Genomic DNA, 17571 nt, shown 5'->3' with positions numbered 1-17571 from the left:
CTCTCCATCGGCTGCATAGCGAGGCGGAGCTGCAACTTTGTATGAACTTCCAAGTTAGAATTATTTCCAAGGAGACACGGGGATGGACTGGACTGTCGTCTCAGAGCAGTGGACAGTTTGAGTAATCGTGGTGAAAAGCTGAAGCCCGAGGAAGGCAGGGGTTCTGTGCTGTATTTTTTGCTCGCCTGGAAATTGCGAGGGAAGGAGGAGAGGCTTGGAATTCTGCAGCTATCTAGCTATTAGATCAGAACCCCCGCGGGAGAGAGAGGTGAGTTGAAAACACTGCGATTGCGATGTCCAAGAGCATATAGGTTTCAGTTTCTACACTGTTTTGTTAATGTGTACCTGAGATAGTGACTGTTTGTTTGAAATGTGATGTTTGTTACCTGCCGGTAGTTGGCTGAATTGTTTATTGTAAAATAATTGACAGGTAGGCTATACATCAGAGAACTTTCAGCAATCCAGGGGAAGCTACAAAGACGGCGAAATGCAGCGAACCGCAAACTATGTTGCTTAAAAACAACCATCCAAAATGGATCTAGCCATAGCATTGCTGTTTTTCGTGGTAAAATAGCCTCTACATAGATAATGCAGCTAGCACATTTAGTCAGATGAAAAACACGTAGTCCCTGTGCAGAAGTGGTTAAACTGGTCAACTCAGTAATAGTGTTCGAGTCCAGAGTAAAATGTGGAAAACTGTATTTTGGGATGAGGGTTTATGGTATTAGCTAGGTTTGAGTGTTATTAAATAATCTGTAAAGGTAGCCTAATTGGGTTAATGTTTAGTTTTTGGATTTCGTGAACCATTCACTTGAATTGAAATGGCATAAAATGCTTTTTAGTGAAGTGATAAAATGCTATTTATTTATTTATTTGTTTATTTAAAAAAAAAAAACATATTTATTTAAAATGCAACGCCACTAATGCATCATCTTTGAACATTGGACGAAGCACATTCTCCCACTCAGCTTTTCATTCTGTGAATAACAAAGCTTGCCACAAGTATTTAGACCGTTCGAAAATGTACGTTTCTTCTGAAGTTTTCTTCTTCTTCTTTTTTATTTTATTTTATTTTTTAGAAAATAACGTCTTAAATCATGGTTCATTTTGTTGCCCTTAGGATACTCCAAACTCATAGCAACAAGTGATCACGGTTAAATTAATTTTGTTGATTTTTAAATGCAATTGTTTTTTAGAGAACAGCTTTTGGAAAACATTTGATCTTTAGAACCGATAACATGAATGGTATTGGCTTTTTTTGTTTTGAAACCTAGCAAGCAAATACATATTTCCTGTACGCCCCCACATATTTAATCTGTCTTTTGTGGAAGACTTGCAACTACTTTAACAGTGTAGTGTTGTGGAATTTCAAGGCAACGTTAAGGTATACACAGCATCTGGTGGCTGTTTATCTTAATAGTTAGGGAACCAGGTTTGCTGCTCCAAGATGGTAGGCTTAATTCCCAGGTGTGGTATTGCTATTGTACCGTTGAACAAGGCACTTAGTCTGAATTGCTTCAGTAAAAATATCCAGCTGTATAATTTGGTTGTATATAAAGAATGTAAGCCCTGTCAATTGCTCTGGATTAGAGTCTGCAAAAAAAAAAAATAGCTACAAAATGAATGTAACTGACAATGTCCCATTTTTGGGTTGGTCAACCAGGCGCTCTTCACAGGTGTCAGGTGGTGAGCGAAGACACCGTGTGAGGAGCGGCAGGAGCACTCTCCTGCTCTCTTTGGGTCGGTTACATCATGGCGCTGTGTGGTGCTGTGGCGTGTGGGCGGTGTGTTCACAGCGCGGTACAGGCAGCAGAGATGAGAGAGGAGGATGGTGCTTTTGTGAGAAGTTGCCCTTGTGGGTCAATGACTAAGAATCCATCTATCAGTCCAACAGAGGAGGGAGGGAGTGAGGGAGGGAGGGAGGCAGGAAAGTGTTCGAGCCCATAACTGCTTCCTCCCTCACCTTGATCTGCCATCAACCTGTTAGCCACTGGGGGGGGCATTCAGAGCGGGGACCAGTGAACCGCCAATCATCGTGGTGGTCCCAGCCCACACAGCCCCAGCCCCTGGCCCTTAGTTGATAATTTGGCACTCATTCAGAGAGTTAATTACATTAATCAGGCTCATTGTAGCCAGCAGCCCCCGCCCAGGTAAGCCTGCAGAGCTGTAGGTGGTCTCCTGCTTGGTGGGTAGCCTCAGGTAGACCAATTCATCTGGGGGGGGGGGGGAGGGAGAGGTTATTTAATTTACACAACAAGGGAGGCACAGGAAGAAGCAGGATTGCCTATACAGACCCGCACTCTGCCATCATTACAGCCACTTTAGCTTGGTACCAACCGCTGCAGACCGAAGCCGAAATGGCTCCGGCGGCCATGTCTAATCGGGCACAATGGCCAGCGAGCGTCACGGCAAGCCACAGCCCCGAGAACGGCGAGGACGCGGAGAACTGGCTTCGGCGAGCGTTTCCGAGCGCTCGGCGGCTCACGGTAGAGGCGGTGTGTGTAGGTGGCTGCGCGCACGTTGCGCAACACATGCGGGAAGGAAAAAAAATAAAGGGGGCTGGCGGGGGGTCGCGATTGGCGGCTGAAGGCTTAACAAGCACGTTTCATATGCAGAGTGGCAGCGAATTCTATAGGTGTTTCAAAATCAAGTGGATGCAGGGCGATGCCAGTCACGTGCACCTCGACCAGCAATCATCGGCGCGTAGCGTGGATTTAGGTGCTTTTTTTTCTGAGAACGATAATGTGCCGTATGACTACAGTGGGCATTTTTGTGCCGCGCTATGTGGGAGACCAGGCGTAGGGTATGAAATAAGTTCTCATTTAAGGGAGCAATGACTCGCTGACAAAGTGCTGCATATTTGTTCAGCGTTACGTAAAGGCCATTTATTAGATCTGTAAGTAGGACAGGGGGTATTTGGTAGCGCTTGGTCGATCACTGGCACCGGCCTGGCCTCCATCTCACCTGTAATGCAGTTTGCTGCGCGCCGGCTGTAGTGCTTTTCCTGCTGTAATATTCAGCCTCTCCGCTGGTAAAAGGCTTGTGATATACTGTTATTCTCATGAGAGGTTGTTACTCAAAGCCTTGGTTCACTCTCATGCGATAGGCATTGTGCCTGAATCAGAAAGCAGACCTGGTCTATACCCTCACAGGATAAACCAGGCTCAGTTTAAACTAAGCATAGCAGTCTTTATAGCAATATTCCTGTATAAACAATAAAACAGGCTGTCTGGGCTGTATTAAACTAAATGAGAAATTAGGCTACTAAGAAGAAATTTGATTGTTTTTTATTGTTTTGAGTTTATAATGTGGTGTTTATGATAATGTTCTTTTGCCTGTGGCAATCCTGATGCACCAATTCCCCCTCATTGGCTGATTTGCTGTAGTCTTAGTCCCATAATTCACCCCCAACTCAAGCCATGCAAGACAATCAAGTGAATCCATTAATGACAATAGACTCATTCTTCAGTTAATTTTTGTAAATTCTGCTGAAACAGTTTTCCTCCAGTCATAATCTTTTTTTCCATAACTTCCCCTAATTCCCCTAATTGTTTCTTTTTTTTGCTTTGTTGAAATTGCAGACACTCTTGGTAACCATGCTGTAATGTGTTACTGTAGAAAACCTCCAGCTGTTTGTGGAATTCAATTTTGCTTGATTTAACAGATTGGTGGATTATAGCTCCAATGGTAGTTATTCAAGCCTAGTTAAAAAAATTTTTATAGAAAGCTATAATTTATGTGTAAAAACTATGACCGGAACTGACACTCGGTTTGCACAAAACAGACAAAAATATGGAGGTTACTGCTAACAAGTGAAAAATTGCGCAATTAACAGATGAAAGACCTGAGATAATTGATACATTTGAACATCTTCCTGATTGACCGTACATGATAATCACTCTCTCAAATTGGATTGGTCCGTGGCGAATGCTGGTGGTGAATGCCGATGACTACCCCCGTTTGGAAGTGTTTAATCCCTCACTGGGAATTCTGGGAGGTGTGGCAATTCAGATTTGCTGAGGTCTCATTCCTGACTGCTCTCTCCATAGGGGAATGAAGCTCAGTGCATGAAACGGCTGGTGATCTAAAATGTTAACAGTGCTGAATTGAGTGGCTTGAATATTTGGGTGTAAAATGCTCTCAGTATGGCAGAGAGTGATTGTCTTCAGAGTACGGAGCCAATTAAAATGTATCCTAAACAGCTGGTGAACTCACTTCTCATTAATAAAGTATAAGCTGTGCACTGAGTTGTGGTGTACTATGAAGCGTGGTGTACAATGTCTTGTGTTACTGCAATATATATATATATATACAAGAGCAACTGTCATCACACATTGCAAAGCACTGAAGTCTTATGAAGGATCTTTTGACCCACAACTTATAGGCTATAACAACTACACTTCTGTTAGCTGCAGCCAAGTTGAGGTGAACAACACTAAAGGTCACTAAGATGCCAATAAAAATAAACACAATGGTTTTTGGGAAAAGAATTGCAGAAGTTAACGAATGTAGTCTGTGTCATTACAGAGTGCTGGAGATGTGCTTCAGCCTTCCTCACCTGCTGCAGGTAGCAAGGCAGGTAGCTGGGCCAGATAATGCTTTTCGCTTCATTGCTCATGAGAGGTTCCCCTGGGGGGACAAGAAAATGGGCACACATTAGGGGGCATAAACGGGCCATTTGTGGCTTGGAAACAAATGGAAATGAGGGAGGACCCTGTCAGATTGTAGTGGGAGGCTTCTTCTCAGTGTGTTATCTGTGCCACTCGACCTCCCACACAGTCAAAGACGGGTCCAGATTAGCAGGGGTGATACGTCAAAGTGCAAATGCGACTCGTGCAAATCACTCAGTGTGGACTCCATTTCAGGTGTAAAGTTGGACGTTGCTCTGCAGAAATTGGGCTAGGTATTGAGACCGGTCCTAATCCGTTGAATGCAGCGAGCTCCAGGGTTTGCGTCCACTCAGTTGCTTCAGTTCTTGAATTGCCCACGACGTTTGTCAAGAATATTTTAATTAAAGAATTGAATTTCAATTCATTTCTTAAACTGAGTGAGCTGAAACAGAATTGACCCCAACATTTCTGGGGGTCATCTCCTAATGGAACCCTGCGGAAGTCAGGCGGAATAGTTCAACTTCAAACCGCTTTTATCTCTCCTCCTTATCTCAATACCTTTGGGTACTATGCAGATTAGTAGCTGAACATATAAGTAGAGTACAGCACGTATATTGATTTTGTCTTCCATTTTTATAAGAGGCTGCCATATTGTTTAAAGAGATGTCATTTGATCTTAAATGCATTGCATTGGAAGGACATTGCTGGTGGAGGGCTTTTTTTGAGCAGTTTCGGGAACAAAGTCTCAAAGCTCTGCCAGATCCAGTTAATGCTCGATGTCTCTTGGCTTCCAGCTGCTCTGCTCTGCTGGCCAAAGGACAGAATTTATGTCCCCCCTTTTATCTTCCTGAAAAGATGACAAGCACAGGAATTTCTCGTCGGAAACACTTAATGCTGCCACAGCAATACGACTACTTTTTAATCCGGTTGCATTGCACCGGCTTGTTGTACGGAAGAAAACCCGTGAATAAGATATGCCGTGCTAATGTTGTGGACCTTATTCCACCATAGCCGTGCTGGAAGGGGAGACGGTTTTTGAGCTAACGACATGAATTAGCGGTTCTCGCTGTAGTCGGTGATGTCGCGGCTTCCTCCCGACCCGGTAATTACAGGCCTGCCTCTCTTGTTCCATTCCGGGCGAAATCTTTGAACGATCCGTGGCCGCAAATTTATGCGAGCGCTAGGCTAGAAAATCACTTATCCGAGACATTTCTTCGGCGCGAGCCCGCCTCTTACGAAATGCTAACAGCCTCAGTCAAGGATCAAGGGTTTCCAAATGATCATGCACATTGTAATTCTGTTCTGTTCTTTTCCAATTTTAGCCCTGCCTCTGATTTTGCTGCATTCGAAGGCGATGCAAGCACGGATATAGACTGGTCAGATTTTCTTACATTTGAAAAGCCCCATTCGGGCTATTCTAAAGGTCATTACATTTGTGGCCAGGGTGGTTTGGTTTTGAGTCTTTGTAAAGCTTTGGACCTCTGTTCTGCGACGCAGTGTGATCCAGTCAATTCACACTCAGGTTACCATGGTACTCGGTGGGTGCACAAAGGTAGGCGACCTGTTGGGTAGAGGAACAGAACTGCAGTTACAATGTGCAATACTTCTTCTGAAATTGCCTGTTCGTGACTAATAATTACATAAAGTCTTTGAAAATGCGTTCTGAGTATGTAGGAATTCTAAAGGATTTGCAAGAGTGAAATGGGACACTATATGATTTTAATTGTGCTCACAGTTCAAATCACTTTACGTGGTCACTCTCTCCGAGCTCCCGCTATGTCAACCAGCCCCATTGAATTCTTTCTCCCATTCAAAGTCAAATACCTGCGTCTGCTGCACATCCAAAAAGAACTGTGTTCTGGAAGTTTAAGTACAATTTTCTGATTTGGATTTTTGTCTGTGACCTTCGGAGCAGCTAATCATTGGCATTACAACCGTTGCATTATGGCCATCGCAGAGTTGTTTAATTAACATGTTGAGTCACTCATTTGAATGATGTCGCCTTCCCCGATTCAGTAAGTTGTCTGGCTGCTCGTTGTACAGTTGAGAAATAGACACAAAGACATCTATTTCGGAGCCCATTTTTCCTCTTGAATAGCTGTTCAGCGAAACGCAGATGAGCCGTGGGCTAACTTGACTGAGGGGGCTGAAGTGTCTGGGAATGAGAACGTTGTGAGCTCCTTTCAGCGCCAGGAGGCTGTAGGTCTAAGGCATGACCAAAAGTAGCCGTTTTAGCATCCCTGCCCCACACTGTAATTAGGGCGAAGGGCGGTGGACACCTGCTGTCAAATGCGTTTTTTATTTTTCTTTTTTTTTTGTTGGTCTGGCAACTGCTGTGATCTGCTAAAATGTTCTAACAGACTGCCTGTGGCAGTGGCCTTGCAGAGTTGCGTTTAAGCCAGGTTTTTTTTTGTGCATGGCGTTTGCTGATTGGCTGCCAAAAGCGGTATCATAGAATTTTGAAAATGTAATGCTGCTTCATGCATTGGGCTGAGGTGGTGGTGGTGGTGGGTTTGGGGAGGGTGTCTCTTTTCCTTGTGCTGTATTGCTGTGTATTCGGCTTTGAAGCTGACAACATTAAATCTTAATTTTATATGTCAGAACTGAAAATGGCGGTTTATTTTCGCTGTTTATTATCACAAATAATTTAATGGCCGATGTCAAGTAGGGAAAATACTCAAACCTGTTCAGTTTGAATGTTGATGAACTGCAGTGGCATTAATGGAAATGACAGGACCAGTGTTTGTGTTATTATGTCAGGTTGGAGCACCTGTGTGATGAATCACAACAAAAAAAAAAAGAAAACTGAACTTGTTCAGGCTTGAGTCTTAGGCTGGAGAACCTGCATCTTGGATAAAATAAATGCTCGACCTACTGGATACTTCAGACGGCCATGCACCTGTTTTAAAAAGGCAGTTTTTAAATTTAAGTATAGCTTGTGGGTATCTTGGTGGGGGCCAAACTTTGGGATCACATAGATGGTTTCCGTCTCACAAAAAGCAGCCGTCTCATATTGTAGCCACGCTGTCAAAGCCCTCTCGTACAGCTTTTCAGCTGCGGCTCCGCTGGAATAATTTTAGCACAGTTATCCCTCTCCCTATGTGGCACGGCAGTCATAAAGCACAGTATGGGTTTAGACATTTCATAACACAGTCAGCCGTGCCGTCATAGCATGCCTGGTTTAATAGGTTATTCATAGATAAAGCCTTACACACTTCATTTAGGGAATTCTTTTCGGGGGGGAAAATGACGAGACGGCACGAACGGTTAGTTTAACTTTTCTGCGCTTGCGATCCGGAACCAGCCCTGCTTGATTAGTTCAGGTTCTGCTTGGTTTCCATAGCCCTTTTTTGTCACGCTGACCTACCAGGGCTGCACGTGGGCACGGAGGATGAGATTCGTAATTATGTCACATTGCTTCCACGGGTGTCGTATCTGAGGAGGCTAAGGCTAGGGAAAGCAGCGCCCTGGCGTTGCAGATTTGAGCCGGCAATGAGGCGGACGGCTGTAACATGGATTCGTTTTTTTGAGGAAATGCCCAGGTAGACGTTTCAGTCGGAGCAGATGTCAGCATAACATGTCGAATGAGGGGGTGCAGTTCTGCATGCGGGCGACACAGTGGGTAAGCAATAGCACTGTGTTGTCATGCTCTTTTTCTGGTCTCAGAAAAAAAAATTTTTTTTAAATGATCAGCTGCAAATTATTCAAAACAGCTTTAACCGAAGCCAGCGCACATTCCCTACTCAAGTAATTTTATTGGTTGCACGCTCATTTCAGATAAAAAAAATCTTTTGTTTTCCAAGCAAGTAATTGCTCAGTGCTAAACTGTACAGTATAACTGACACTTGAGTCTAGTTGCTGGTTTTTGATGTTCATACATTTGGGGAGAAGTGGGGAGGCTTCATTTTGTTTTTATGGCCCTAAACTGTGGACTGCCTTTCCCCAGACAGGCATCCTCTAATGAAAGTTTTAGAAAGCGACTTAAAACGCACATTTTCATGATTACTTGGCATTCATTTCGAGTCTCACGTTTTATCTACACTTCTATTGTGCATCGTTCCTGTATCATTTGTTAATTTGTTATTATTAGTTTACTACTTTTTATTGGATTTTATTTTTACTTTTCATTGTGATTTGTTATTTATTTCATTTTATTTAATCTTGTTAGGAGTTTATACTGCACAGCTCTGGGGTAACTATTGTAGAATTGCATGTGTGAATGATTTGACATTCTTTTTTCCTCTTCTCATTTATCAGTAGCTTCAAGGTATTTAAACCTCATTAAAACGTGTTCTTATGTCACCCATGTGGAGGTGCCTGCTTTGAGTTTTTCGCCAACTGTAAACGCGTTGAGCAATCTCAATCTTACTCCACCAGCTGTAATTTTTTTGATGCATGCTGAGCTTTATGCGTTTCTGAAGCAGAAAGTACATTTTTTCCCACAGGGAATCATATTGGGTGGCTAAATTTAGTAGCATAACTAACGTACTGGAGTTATTTTCTCACCTGAGCACTTCAGGGTAGTGACATGGTCCTGAGGCAGGTCCTGGAGTGCAGAGGTTAATTACAGTCATAACCTGGCCTCCATCTGGAGAGGTCGTGCCTGCATATAAACATCCATCTAGAACGTTCTTTGATTGAAATCATTTCAGCTGGAATGACGCTTTGAAAGGAAACCGCCGCCGTTCGCCAGGGTTCCTAATATATCATCTTATATTTATGGGTTGCTGATCCCAGCAATTACTTTTGGCTGACCCCGAGCCTCCTGCCTGCTCGGAGAGAACACGTCGACAGGATCTGCACGAAACGCGTCCCTGAGAAACGTCTGGGTCTGACTCCAAAAAGGCGGTTTTCATCGGCCGTTTCGGATCTGCGTGCGGGGGCCCGGACCGGCCCGAGGGCCGCCGCGCCGGAGGTTTACGTCCAGCTGGCAGCGCGAGCGGACCCCGCTAGCGCGTGCGCTCTGTTCTGCCCACATCACAGGCGACACGTCGCTTGTGTGGTTTAAAGCTCCCATGTTGCCCCTGTGGTTCCAGGGCACAGCTCTTTTCAAAAGTCTTAGGAGCAAAATAAACGGCCTTGAAAGGTAAGCAAAGAGTTTTTTGTCTTCAAAGTTTGGAACTTTTTGAATCATAGCGCTGAAACCTTACTTGCCATATGAGAGGTTTGGTGCGCCTGCCAAGTTTTTTAGTATTTGAAGTTCTTGTCCTCCCTTACTATCCAGATATTGCCAGGAACTTGGAGTCATATAAATATTATATCACACATTTATAGTTAATTAAACCATACTTGGGGAAAAGCAGCCTATGACAAACACACATCTGTTTGACGTTTGTCATATGTACATACAGCACGACGTAATTTGATCATTTTATCAAATTTTAATGTCAGGGTTGGTGACTCATGAAAAGTACATGGGAATTGAGCTGGTTTCCATGGTTGCATTACCATTCCAGGGACAGTGTTCCCTCTTCTGCCATTGGAACACGCTCGCTGTGGGCGGGGCTGGCTGGAGAGTCCCTGCTAATGGAACGAGGGAGAAAATGCCTACAATAGTGACAAGGTCATCTCTTTCAACTGGGTGACAGACAGCAAAGTCAGCATCCGAGAGGAATGATTGTCTATGAGAGCCGAAGCACACGCACACACTTACAGTCACACACTCTCTCTCTCTCACACACACACGCACACACACGCAGACAACCTTGCACACCTGTGTCTAACCCCTCAATTTACAAAGCCACTAAATAAACATTTACTGGAAGGGTTTGGGTGTGGTTAATGAGTATTTCAACAGGCCAGACAAAACGTGTGTAATTGTTTGGGTTTTTAGTTCCCACACATTCAGCATCCTGTTTAGACGCATCATCTAGCGCAAATTATAACGTTCCTTATGGCAATCGTTCATTATGATGTAGCTAAGTCTGAATTGCACCTGAAGTGTGGTGTTTATCATGTGGTGTGTTGGTTATCATGAAGAAAAGTTATCAACTTCCTTAGAGCTTGGAGGATGCATCCTTGAGTCTCTGGGAGATTCCAATGCGTAGCGATGCCTGATTAATATTTTTGCTCCACTTAAGGAACTTAATGATCGTTTCACTTGACTGTGTATTTGATAGATGTAAACAGATCTGATCTCTGGTGGGGTTTTATATCCACTGTGTGTAGCTGTGGAATTGAGTGTGGGCATTGGTGGTTCTCACGAGGATGAACAGGGAACAGTGAACGTCGTCACCATGGTGTGTAGTCGTGAGTCGGAGTTGCCCTTCGTTTCACCACAGTGGCAACTATACTGTTTGGTCACATCTTGCTAATTTGGCTCACCCTAATTCTGAAAGACAAAGAACAAGTGATTTTGTACCCACAGCTTAAAAATAAGTGGCAGCTTCCAGAAGGCTCATATTTTCATTTCAATTGTGGATTATTTCTTGTGACTGTAATAAGTAGAAAAGCCTGTTTACCAGATGAGCACCAAAATAACATTGTTGTATCATTGTATTTTTGATGCTGGAATATTTATAGGTTCTAATTCTTGTTTTTTAGAGGTGTCATCTTGGCCTAACAAGGCACAAACATTGCTCTTTGTGATTTCTGATGCTTGGAAATTAAACAACTTTTCACCTTGACTGTCGAAAGCATTTGACTGTTGTTTTTCTTTTTTAAATTTCCCTCAAGAGCAGATCAGTATTTCTGCATTTTGAAACAAAAGCTTTGCTGAAAGCAGTTCTTTTTAAGTTTTAGTCTCTCCTGACTGTACCAAGATGGAGGAATCCCATTTTATTACTTTGGATGCAAGGGCATTTGGAAAACATTATAAACCTAATTTGCTATTTGCATTGCTGATTGCACTTAGTGATTACGGAAGAAATGGAATAGATAATGTAAATAGTAAAAGTAATGCTCACCCTAGAACACATTTATTTGTATTTATATTTAATTATTTAACAGATGCTCTCTCCCATACTCTCAAACCGTAGTGCATGCGATAAGGTTAGAATAGCAGCAGCATAGATGCACAAATTGACTGTGACACCGCGGAAACAAATGCAATTGTGGAAATCACAAGTGGGCGATACTGAAAGGGAACTACGAATGCCAGGCTGCAGTAAAAGTGATATAACCGTAATGACTAAGAGCAGCAGCATTAAAGAGGTAGCAGAAGATCGGGGGATATTTTCACTGAGCTGGCCTGCACAGCAGGAAGGCCCTGTGCGGTCCAATTACTACCGCAAGCCAAGCGCACATCTGGTTGGCCGCGAGTGCTCGCGGCTCGTAACCACGGACACGAACGTTGCCGTGGTTCCAGCTCCCCATGCGGTCGTTGCCGTCGGTCGGTCGCCAGGACGGAACGACGGCCTGTCCGTCTCGGACCGACCGTCGCGACCCTGCCGTGACCCCAGTCCGCCATCGCATCCGAACGATTTGGCTCGGGGGGGGCGGCGCGAGTCTGGTGTTTTTCGCGAGGAGCGCGTGGCGACAGAGCGGCCCGTGTTCATGAATGCCCCGCTCTGTCGTACCCTGAATCGTGCCCGTGGCGCGATGGCCAGCCGCAGCTCAGAGTCTGCGCCGCTTTGCCCCGCCCCACCTCGCCTTGCCCCCTCAGGGGGCCAGCCGCCTGCCTGTCCCCTCTTCCGCATGCGTGGCGCGTGCCCGCGTCATTTTTTTTTTCCCCCCTCGCTTGCGTTTATTTTTCTGATCTTGGGAGGGATGTTTGCACACCTGTCTTTAATGGAAGCCTTATTTGAATGAAATGTCTGCGTGGAACGTTCCCCTGGCCGAGCTGCGCTGTTTCCACTGGGGCGAGAGCAGCTGCCTGGTCCTCTAACCGGGAACCGTGCATTCTCTCAAGGCCAATTGTCTTCGCGCAGGAGTCGTTAAAAAGCTGCCGAAACGAACGTGGTCCCGTCCTGACCTGCGATTGACTTCCTCTGATTTGTTTACGGCTCTTGGGATTTGAATGTAAAAATCTGTGGCTTGTGCGCTGGAAGTGCAGCATAATCAGTGTGTTTTGTTATTGTCAAAAGGGCTGCAAGCCATTAACAGATGTGTGCGTGCGTGCATCTGTCTGTCTCTCTGTCTGTTTGTTTCTGTGACTGTGCTATTGTCTGTATGTGTGCGTATGTGTTTGGCTGGGTATATGCATGACAGAGAGAGAGAGAAAGGGAGAGTGTGTGTGCATGTATGAGAGAGAGAGAGAGTCAGAGAGAGAGTGATAAAAAGACTGTCTGTGTGTGGGCGTCTATGTGTGTGACCGCTGTGGTCCTAGCCATTAGAGAAATGCTCTACTTATCTGCAGAGGAAGAGGGGGACAGTGTCGGGCACTTCATTGGAGTAAATGACATGCCTAGATGGGCAGAATGGCCCGTTGCTGTCATTATGTATTCTTATGTTCTTGCAGAGCAGAGAGGACGGGCTCTAACAGTCTGCCCCTGGAGACCCAGAGATGGAGGGGGAGAGGGGTTAAGTGGCCGCGGGGGTGTAGAGGGGTTGCATAAATGCTGGTGCGCTGGCTTCGTTACCCCGCAACACGTTCATTTTCCCTGGCTCTTGTGCTCAGGTTTGTAGTAGGAGATCTTTCTGTCAGGTAAATTCTATAATGGAGTGTGGTGATTTGCTAGCTGGGATTTGTAGTTTCTTTCTTTCGCAGGCAGTGCGGGGAATATTTATGTAATCGTGTGAACCGCTGCTCTTTCCTCCTGCTAATATTATACTGTTTAAAATCCAATCGTACAGATGCACACAAAGAGAACACCAAGGGGTTATATGGACACACACACGCATGCAAGTACCTGTGTCTGGTAACATGAAATATGCATTTCAGATATCAACTCAGCATTTATTTGCACTATTTTAAACCTGCTCATAATTAAATTGCTCATCTAATCGGAGATTGCAGCTTTAATTCTGGAGCTGCTCCTATTAGTCTGCAGGACTTTAATGGAGGAGGCTGCTTTGAGGCTATGCCCCTAGTGACTGCACGTTGTAAGATCTCTTTTACAGAGCATTAAAGCTTAACTGCACGGCTGTTCTCTGCAAGGTTAGTGCATTTGTGTTAATTCGGCAGCACTAATGTCACTGGGCTGGTGCATGGAATCTCTTGCTGGTTCCGTTCGGTCGTAAATTGTGACTATGCTACCAACAAGCCATTCCCTTTTTGTTCTCTCTAGTACAGTGGTAACTAACCCTGTTCCTGGAGATCTACCATCCTGTTTGTTTTCACTCTAACCTTAGCAAAGCTCACCTCATTCAACAGATACAGATCTTGTTGAGCTGCTAATTAATAGGATCAGGTGTGCCATGTTAGGGTTGAAATGAAAACCTACAGGATGGTAGATCTCCAGGAACAGCGTTGGTTACCACTGCTATAGTATCTTGTCTGATTGTGGTCTTGGCTTCCTGTGGAAGGATACCGGTAGGGAAATGATGTACGAGAGCCAGAAAGAGGGGAATTGAGAGGTGAATGTTCTCTGCTGATGCAGCTCATATCTAATTACCCCAATTTAGGGGAAAACGTGAACATCTGCGCTCGTCAGATTTTGCTATGAGAGAGCTTCCTTCACAATGGGTTGATTAACAGAGGTGTCTCAGTGTTTTGGATTCTTCCTCCACTGTTGTGCAATCATGCTGTTATCTCACATTCACACCGCATCTGCGAAAACAATGCAACTTCCATAAAAATGGAAGTTAAATATTGCTATTCTCGCCCGTAGACACCGGGGAGGGATTACTGTTGTTATTGTTACCCTCAGGCGGATCTCTCAAATTACCTTCTAATGAATGCCGGTGTCGTTGCCATGAAAGGTGAGAGAGGTTTGAAATCATCTGTTGTTAAAGATGCTTTCTGTCGGTCTAGAGTGCAGGTGCATGTACGCGTCAACGGTGATGGAAATGGGCGTGGTTCATTTTGCAGTGCAAAAGAATGGCTGGTTTTTCGTTCGCTTCAACCAGTCATCGGGGTGTGCTGCAGAGTGTGCGGGGAGGCACTGGAAGAAACACGGTAAGGAGTGGCAAGGGGGTGGGGGTAGGGGTTGGGGGCGCGCAGGTTGTCGTTTCTGTCCTTCTCCCCAGCTTAGCGAGGGACGAAGGGGGGAGGGGACTCGCGGATAAATGTGACGGAGAGCCGCGGTAGCTCTCTAGAGGATGAGGTGCTGCTGCAGATGTCTCGCCCCGGTCCTGTTTGGGCACGCTCAGCGGCGGGACAAAGCCGGGTCGCGGTCACGCCCACCCCACCGGGCGTTCAGGTTCTTCTGCTTGTGCTGTGCACAGGAAGGGAACTCCTATACCTGTACGCCCCTCCCAAACCTCGTTCTCCAACCCCGTGCTCTCATAACCCACCACCCACCTCTCACATGCACTCAAGGTGTTTGTATCAATTACTGTCGGCAGCTGCTTGGTTCATACATCCCATTACATTACATTAAACTCCAGAGCAACTTACACAACTTTTTTAACGTAGCATTTACATTGTGTCCATTTATACTGCTGGATGTATACTGAAGGAAAGTACCTTGCTCAAGGTTACAACGGTAAAAGGCCTGCTTGGGTTGAGAATCTTATTATCGGTGTGTGCCAAGGCTAGTGCCAGACTCGAGGAGGTGAGTGGCTGTTAATTGGCTGGTTTGCTCCACTGTTTCGATGGGTGGCTGTAGGCTCTAACGATCCTGTGCTAAGGCCCTATGAGGAAAAAGTGTGTGTCACTACCCTGGGAGAAACATAACCATGTCCACTCGTCCTAGCCACTCAAACAAACTGGCCTCTCAATCAAGAGTCCGTCCAGGCCTGCCATCAAGGGCCATCGGCCATGTCGGATACATCCATCATCTTGCCCTTCCGTTATTCCTTTTGTGTGTCACTTTAATGGTTGTGATTGACAGTCATTCCATTCATGCTTTCCGACATTCAGCAGATTTGTATACCGTAGAACACGTGGGGGGCAGAGTTCGCGACGTCTTCCCGGCATCAACCCGAAGCATTGATTATTGGTTTGAAAATTGCAGCGCAAAACGGTACGGAAGCACTTTCCCTCCATTAATGACGAACAGGTGAGGCACGGATATAGCCGGCGTCCGCGATGATTGCGGCGTTGACCCTCCAGCCAGCGGTTTGCGCTCTGATCGCGGCTCCCACCGGAACCGAACGGTGGGCAGAAAAACACCGTTTTATTTTTGAAAGGGAGAGAGGCAGAGGCAGAGCGGTTCCGGCCAATGACTGTGGGCGGTATTGTGCTGCACGGAAAACAATGGAGGTGTGTTTTAGACAGCTCGGTTTTGACGCCGCGCCTGTTATATAATGCAATTTTCCGCTCCTCGTGGGGGGAAGGAGGCGAGGAGGAGCGTTCAGCGAGAACAAGCGTGTGCTCCAGGTGACCAGACTTTCACTCTAGAGTACAGATGGGTTGAGGAACCCTGCGTCATACCTTTTGGCTCCGCGGCATTGTGCAAAGGAAGAGACCGCGTGAATGGTTGCCGTGCAACCAGACTGTTGCCCCAGCTCTGAGGTGATTGGACGGATCAGTGGGACTTGCCTGGTCCTATGTCGGCAATAGACCATGTGAAGGTCAGCTCAGAAGATCAGCCAGGTGTTCATAGATGTCATAGCCGTAATAACTATGATGATAACCACTGATCCAATCAGACCTGGAAGGTATAACTTACGCTTGAAATGAACACAGGGAAAGAAAAGGCACAGGTAGCATTTTCACCGTTCACTAGGCAAAAATTAACAAAGCAAACAGTAACTACCCGTGAAATCTGTCATTTTACATCTGCAGGGCTTATACAGACACACAGGCAGAAACTGAAGCAGATGGCTAGTTTCACATTGAAAATAATAGTTACATTTTAACTTTTGTTAATGACTCGTGTATTAATTATACTAAATGCTACCAGAAAAAAGCATGAACCCCGCTTCACTACTTCCCTTCCCTACTGTAGCTTTTAAATTTGTACTTTAGAGTGACCTAATAAAATTTTTTTTTCTTGTTTATCCTATATTTTGAAGAGTTTTGTCTGCCAAATACGACCAAATCTTCGTTGTTCTTTTACCTATTTTATCCTTACTTCAAACCTGAAATTTACTGCACATTTTGTGTAAGGGATCTGTATATATTTTAAGATCAATGCACAAAAAATATATGTGCCTTGCCATTTGTTTAAATCTTTAATTTATTTGGAGCACAGTTCTGTTCATTGCAATGCCATATAGCTCATTTGAACTGAACTGAATTTATTAAGGGTTTTATGGGAAGCTCCACTTTGGGGGCGGAGTCTTGCAGCTGTCAAAGTGTTAAATGGCTCGTTGCCGCGACGCCCACTCGCCTCAGCGGGAGGAATAAGCAGGAGTCTCAGTCCTACTTCTCTCCCAGGGACTTCTTAAATCTGCACAGTGTCAAGTCAGCGCTGGGTCGATATGTTGAGCTTCACGCCTGTGCTTGTTGCGTAATATCTTTGAATAAAGCTGTTCATTTCATCCTTGTATGCCTGTCCGTGATGACATACATTACAAGAATTCACCGTTGGTTATTCTTCACCAGAATCACTGTTGTGGATGCCAAAGCACCCAACATGGGAAAGAACAGTAATTGAGATTTTGGTTGGAATTTATATGAATATGGACTAAACGGGTTGGGTGGAACATGGTATGAGGAAAGATGGGCCGATACCATACATATCTGTTTTCATCATGAAAACAATTTGAAATGATCAAGTCTGTTCCATTCTCTGTGGTGGCCATGAGTCCTGAGCTAAAGTACCCCCAGTAACACATTTGGATAATAGTAGTTAGCATAAACTTACTCGGAAATTGTGAGAATGCTCTCAGAAAAATGTGGACACATTATATTGTTCCTGCATGAACATAAAATCAATTTACGAGACTATTTATTGCTTTTTCAAAATGAACCTCCCGAGAAATTCCAGCTAAGTCCACCTGGGATTCTGAGATGATTTAAACTGTATTTCCG

The 17571-nt window shown here is 44.9% G+C and overlaps 1 protein-coding gene across 1 annotated transcript in view; it reads left to right on the top strand.

The window, feature by feature from the left end:
• The first annotated feature begins 19 nt into the window (after positions 1–19).
• The window catches only part of sipa1l1 (signal-induced proliferation-associated 1 like 1), a 77331-nt gene continuing 59779 nt past the window's right edge, over positions 20–17571 (top strand). Inside the window, exon 1 of the mRNA XM_064339628.1 lies at positions 20–268. The gene's annotated coding sequence lies outside the window, so the exon portion shown is untranslated. The remainder of the gene's footprint in view (positions 269–17571) is intronic.

This window comes from Anguilla rostrata, chromosome 6, assembly GCF_018555375.3.
Source record: "Anguilla rostrata isolate EN2019 chromosome 6, ASM1855537v3, whole genome shotgun sequence".
NCBI lineage: Eukaryota > Metazoa > Chordata > Actinopteri > Anguilliformes > Anguillidae > Anguilla > Anguilla rostrata.
The sequence above is the reverse complement of the archived record's forward strand: the minus strand, read 5'-3'. Positions and strand labels throughout refer to the sequence as shown.